Below are 6,838 nucleotides of genomic sequence, written 5' to 3' on the forward strand. Positions count from 1 at the left end.
ACACGTCATGGTGTAAATCTGAAGTTTATCAATATTGATAATTTATTCAGTTGGCATAATTGGTTTAGCCATATCAATTTAAGTATGATGTGCAAAAATAATAGAGAATTCACATGGGTAAATATTAAAGAACTAGAAAGTTCTTTATGAATTCTCTTATATTGCTTGTTCTCATTAATTAATAGATCAACTAAAATTGGGATTGAATCCCATGAATACTGGAAATATCAAAGGTGAATATGGGCCCATTCACCTGCCATGTATACCACATAAGATGCATCTGTGAGATGGTTGCATGTGCGATTATTATTAACCCGCAACATGGTGTTTGCGAGGTAACTTGCTCAATAATTTGATTTAGAGCATAATTTCCAGATTTTCTATTCAAGAAGTTCATCTTGAAAAGTTGGTTTACATCACAGTTGGTTTAGCAAAATAATTTATTGAGTGCCTCCACTTAATAGCTAAACTATTGCTTATGAGAACAAAGTTATCTATATCAGTTTGATATACGTTATATACGAAAGTATATTATTTTCTCCCCTTACAAGTGGTTCATGGTCAGGAACCAAATAATTCCATCTTATTATTATTGATGTGCGGTGTATATTTTGATTAACACCATAACGCACAAAGATGGGTTCTCAAAGTTGAGAAAACAAGTTAGTTTTTCTAACATGAGGGGGAGACATGATAAACAGTTGAGAAAAAGTTACGTGGAATGAATTATCATTTGTTCATATAGATCCTCGAATAAGATAATATGAATTTGAAGTTCATAAAAAGGATAATTCATGTGCAATTTATTACAAAGCATGCCAGACGCATTTGCTGACCCAAAGAAAGTAACTATATTCTCATTGCAAATGCTCCTATTAGAATAAGTCCTAGAAGGACAAAGTCTATAGTACGCTTAAAGCATATAGACAAATCGGTTTCAAATAAACTTTTGATAAAGAAGATGAGCAAATGATCAAAATGGTCATAATAAAGGAGGCAAGTGATCTAGAAGATCACATGACATAACACTTCATAGGCAAGTGATCTAGAAGATCACATGACATAACACTTCATAAAATCTCATGAAAGATTCAGGTACCTGAAAATATGAATGAAGAGATCTCTATGTTATGTCTTTATGAAAAATAAGGAGGTTGGAACCGATATAAAATGTTTGTCGATGACATCTATGATAGCGCTAAATATATATATGAGGATCTTAAGTCTGAAGAAACAATTCAAATAGAATTGGTTTCATATGAAAGCCATGTAGTTTGAACATGTAGTTCAAATACTTGAAAGTATAAAGTCAATGATATGTGCAATCAGTTTTCGATATCTTATTTGTCTAGCATGACATGAAACCTTGATATGCATCTAATTAAAGTCTATTATATGACTTATATGGCTTAACTTATGAGACCCTTGAAAGATTTAAATTGCTTGAAGCATATACAATTCTTGATCTTGAAGTACCACATCCTCATTGCAATTTGTGCATATATGTATCTTGCTATAACTATAAGCATGATAATGTGATAGCGAGAATACCTCCATAGAGATATTGAAGAGTCATTCTACGATATTTATGAAGACATTATATCTCTATCAAGAATGATGATTTCAAGGTGCAATATATTCATTCAAGTTAATATGGCTGATTTGTTTATCAAATATCTACCAAAGATCTTTTGAAGATGGTGCACAAGATTGGAATGCAAATGCTTAAGGATGTGAAGTGATGCTCTCATGAGGGGGAGTTAATACGCGTTGTACTCTTTTTCCATTACAAGGTTTTGTCCCACCGGGTTTTCCTTGCAAGGTTTTTAACGAGGCAACCAAAAGGCGTATTGTTAGATATGTGTACTCTTTTTCCTTCTCTAGAATTTTTTTTCCACTGGGTTTTATTTTAGTTAAGGTTTTAACGAGGCACATTATCTGTTGAATAGACATTCAAGTGGGAGTGTTATAAATAGAATTGTATTTATGGTGAATGTCTATATTTAGAGAGATTCTAGGGTTCATTGTTTGGTGGCTAAGTCACCCTCTCCCTATAAATAGAGGCTTCTATTCCCATTGTAATTCATCCCAAAATTCAATAAGAATTCTCTCCCTACTTTTCTCTGCAATATTCTTCTTCTTCTTTTATTGTTCATAACAGAGCAAATTAAATGAACAAAAAGATTATTATGCTCTCGACAAAACTAGTTGCACCTGGAAATAAACGTACTCTCGTATGTGTGTCTTATGTATATTCTCTTCTATTATGTTTCATAGAATGTATTCTCCCTATAATTCATCACGTACATAACTATGATAAATTAATTTGGTCTGATGTAAAATTGGATGTGTTGTATACGAGTTATCGATCGATCTTATTAGGGAAAAGTTCACTTTTAACCAGCGGCCGAAACTACTTATATTTTGTAGCCGTAAAATTATATAATATTTATAAATTTTTTATATATAACATACAGAAATGTTTACACAGACAAAAATATACATCTTTCTGCTATTATTTGAGAATGTCTATACATTGTCATTTTCCCATCTTATTAATAATCTGAAAGAATTTTAATATCCAATATAAGAATTAAGTTATGAGTCAAGTGATTTTTTTTTATGAGTCAAATAATTGAAACGGTTTTATTGAAGTATTTTCAACCCTAATATATATATATATATATATATATATATATATATATATATATATATATATATATATATTTGGTATCATTTGTTTTTTCATTTGTTTAAATATGGTATCATTTTCCTTGAAAGAGAAGTCTGGTGATTCCTATCTTAAAAAAAAAACTTTAAATTGGACATTATCTTGCTTTTCGCAATATATACCAGTACTATCTTTTTGTTTACTTATTCTACAATGACTTAAACCTCAAATAGAACGTCAAACGATTCGTNATGCTGGACCCTGTCCTTAAGGACAAGCAAATGCGGGTCATCATACTGGCGCTCTCTAATGCGGTCATACAAGGAAGACCGAGAAACCATACAAGCCAACACCCGACTGGGCTCCGAAATATCTAACCTCACCATCCGATTGGCCAAAGCCTGGACATCAACTGCAAAGGGCCTCTCCCCAACTGGAATGTACGCCAAACTACCCATACTCACCGCCTTCCGGCTCAAAGCATCGGCCACTACATTGGCCTTCCCCGGATGATACAGAATGGTAATATCATAGTCCTTGAGTAACTCAAGCCACCTCCGCTGCCTCAAATTAAGATCCTTCTGTTTGAACAGATGCTGAAGGCTGCGATGATCCGTATATACCTCACAAGATACGCCATATAAGTAGTGCCTCCAAATCTTCAAAGCATGAACTATAGCAGCCAACTCTAAGTCATGAACAGGGTAGTTCTTCTCATGAGGCTTCAACTGACGAGAAGCATATGCAATAACTCTACCCTCCTGCATCAACACACATCCGATCCCAACTCTCGAGGCATCACAATACACTGTGTAGGAACCTGAAGCTGATGGCAGAACCAACACTGGAGCTGTGGTCAAAGCTGTCTTGAGCTTCTGAAAGCTCTCCTCGCACTCGTCCGACCATACAAATGGTGCACCCTTCTGCGTTAACTTGGTCAAGGGCGAAGCAATAGATGAAAAACCCTGGACGAACCGGCGATAATAACCCGCCAAACCGAGGAAACTCTGAATCTCTGTGGCTGAGGACGGTCTAGGCCAACTCTGCACCACCTCTATCTTCTTTGGATCAACCTGAATACCATCACTGGACACCACGTGCCCCAGGAAAGCCACAGAACCAAGCCAGAACTCACACTTGGAGAACTTTGCATAAAGCTTCTCCTCCCTCAATCTCTATAATACCACTCTCAAATGCTGTGCGTGCTCCTCCTGGCTACGCGAGTACACCGGGATGTCATCAATAAAAACAATCACAAATAAATCCAGATACGGCCGAAATACACTGTTCATCAAGTGCATGAATGCTGCCGGGGAATTAGTCAACCCAAAGGACATAACCAGAAACTCATAGTGCCCGTATCTCGTCCGGAAAGCAGTCTTCATAATATCTGAATCCCTAATCTTCAGCTGGTGATAGCCTGAGCGGAGGTCAATCTTGGAGAATACCCTTGCCCCCTGGAGCTGGTCAAACAAATCATCAATACGGGGCAAGGGATACTTGTTCTTCACTGTCACCTTGTTCAATTGCCTGTAGTCAATGCACATTCTCATTGTGCCATCCTTTTTCTTCACAAACAAGACCGGTGCACCCCACGGTGACACACTCGGACGAATGAACCCCTTATCTAGGAGCTCCTGAAGCTGATCCTTTAGTTCCTTCAACTCTGCTGGTGCCATGCGATACGGAGGAATAGAAATGGGCTGAGTGCCCGGCACCAGATCAATACCAAAATCAATGTCCTCGTCCGGCGGCATGCCCGGCAGGTCTGCTAGAAACACATTATGGAAGTCCCTCACAACGAGCACAAAATCAAGACTAGGAGTCTCAGCTCCAACATCTCTCACAAAAGCCAAATACGATAGACAACCCTTCCCAACCATCCGCTGGGACTTTAGGAAAGAGATCACCCTGCTAGGAACATAGTCAGTCATGCCACGCCACTCAATCCTCGGAACACCCGGTATGGCCAATGTGACTGTCTTGGCATGACAGTCCAGAATAGCATGGCACGAAGATAGCCAATCCATACCCAGAATAACATCAAAATCTACCATGCTCAACAACAACAAATCAACTCGGGTCTCCAGACCCCCAATAGTCACTAGACAAGACCGATACACATGGTCTACAACAATAGTATCACCCACCGGGGTAGATACATGCACAGGTAAAGCAAGACACCCACGGGTCGTACCCAGGTGATGAGCAAAATATGAAGACACATAGGAATAGGTAGATCCGGGATCAAACAAGACAGAGGCATCCCTGTGGCAGACTGAGATAATACCTGTGATAACAGCATCTGATGCAATGGCGTCCCTCTTGTCTGGAAGAGCATAGAATCGAGCCTGGCCACCGCTAGATCGGCCTCCAACCCTGGGGCGGCCCCTGGCTGCCTGGCCCCCACCCCTATCTGACTGGGGGTGTGCTGGAGTAGAAGACGAGGGCTGATCCCTCTGCTGAAACCGACCACCACGACGTCGAGGACAATCCCTCTTCATATGACCAAACTCACCGCACTCGTAGCAACTGCCTGGTGCTGGAGAAGGGGACTGAAGGGAACCCCTCGCTGCAGAAGAACCCTGGGCTGAAGAGGCAGGGGAAGAGCTCTGTGCGGGAAGGGCACTAAGTGAAGACTGGCCCTGCTGGAATCCTTGATGACCACGGCCTGAAGAAGCCCCACTATACTCAGGGCGAGCTGACTGAGAAGGCCTGAAGGAACGACCTCTACCACGCTGGAACTGGCCCCTAGACGGAGCACCACTGAAACTGCCTGAACTCCGAGGCCTCTTGGCCTCCCTCTCCTCACGCTCCCTGTGGCGAATCGCCTCAATATCACGAGCAATGTCGACTACCTCCTCGAACGAGGCACCCAAAACCCTCTCTCTAGTCATCAAAATGCGGAGTGAATAGTTGAGGCCATCCACGAACCTCCTAATCCTCTCCCGGTCAGTCGAAATCATCCAAGTAGCATGACGAGCTAGCTGAGAAAACCTCATCTCATACTGAGTCACAGACATGTCCCCCTGAGTCAACCACTCGAACTGACGACACAGCTCCTCCCTACGAGACTGCGGTACGTACTTCACCAGAAAGAGAGTAGAGAACTGCTGCCATGTAAGGGGCGCTGCACCAACAGGCCTACGCCTCTCCAAATCCTCCCACCATGTAAATGCCGCCCCTAAGAACTAGAAAGTAGTAAAAGCCACTCCACTCGACTCCAAGATCCCTGCGGTGCGAAGCATACGCTGACACTTGTCAAGGAAACCCTGGGCATCCTCGCCCTCAACACCACTGAACATCGGAGGCTGGAGCCTACCGAACCTCTCAAGACGACGCTGCTCATCGTCTGGCATAGTTGGAACCATATAGTCTGGAGCTGGTGCAACTGGTGCAACTGGGGCAACTGGTGCAACTGGCTGAGCTGGGGCTTCTCCTGGTGTCTGAAATCCCTGAGCAACCTGCTCCGGTGTGCGAGCAGCAGGGGTCTGATGACCTCCCCGGTCTGTGAGGTAGCTGTTGCAGTAGTGGCTGAGACTGCCTGAGCCAGGCCAGTGCAAACGGATAATATCTGAGCCAAAGCCTCCTGGAGGCCAGGAATCACAATAGGCACTGCTGGTGCCTGCATGGGTGCTGCTGGAGCATCTACAGCTGGAGGCTGGTCCTGAACTTGGGCAGCTGGTGGATCTACAGGTGCTGCCCTCGCTAGTCTGCCTCGACCACGACCACGACCGCGACCTCTAGTGGGTGGTACTGGTGGTCGTCCGCCACGTCCGGTAGCACGGGTTCTCGCCATCTGCGAGAGAATAGAATACAGAAGTTTAGTTCTCGGATCAACAAAGTCGCACGACAGGAATTTCAAGAATATGGAGTCTTTTTCCTAAAGGTTCTGCAGCCTCTCGAGGATAAATACAGACGTCTCCGTACCGATCCGCGAGACTCTACTGAACCGGCTCGTGATTCGTGAGACCAAGTAACCTAGGCTCTGATACCAACTTGTCACGACCCAAACCCCGGTCGTGATGGCGCCCAACACATTGTTAAGCAAGCCCGACCATTCAACAACAAAATCTCAACTTATGAAAATTCAGGAATTCGAGCACAGATACTAAATTACTAAACCATCGTATCAATCTACTATGAGCACAGAGTAGTATACTGAAA

This window comes from Nicotiana attenuata, chromosome 5 (genome assembly GCF_001879085.1).
Source record: "Nicotiana attenuata strain UT chromosome 5, NIATTr2, whole genome shotgun sequence".
Taxonomy (NCBI): domain Eukaryota; kingdom Viridiplantae; phylum Streptophyta; class Magnoliopsida; order Solanales; family Solanaceae; genus Nicotiana; species Nicotiana attenuata.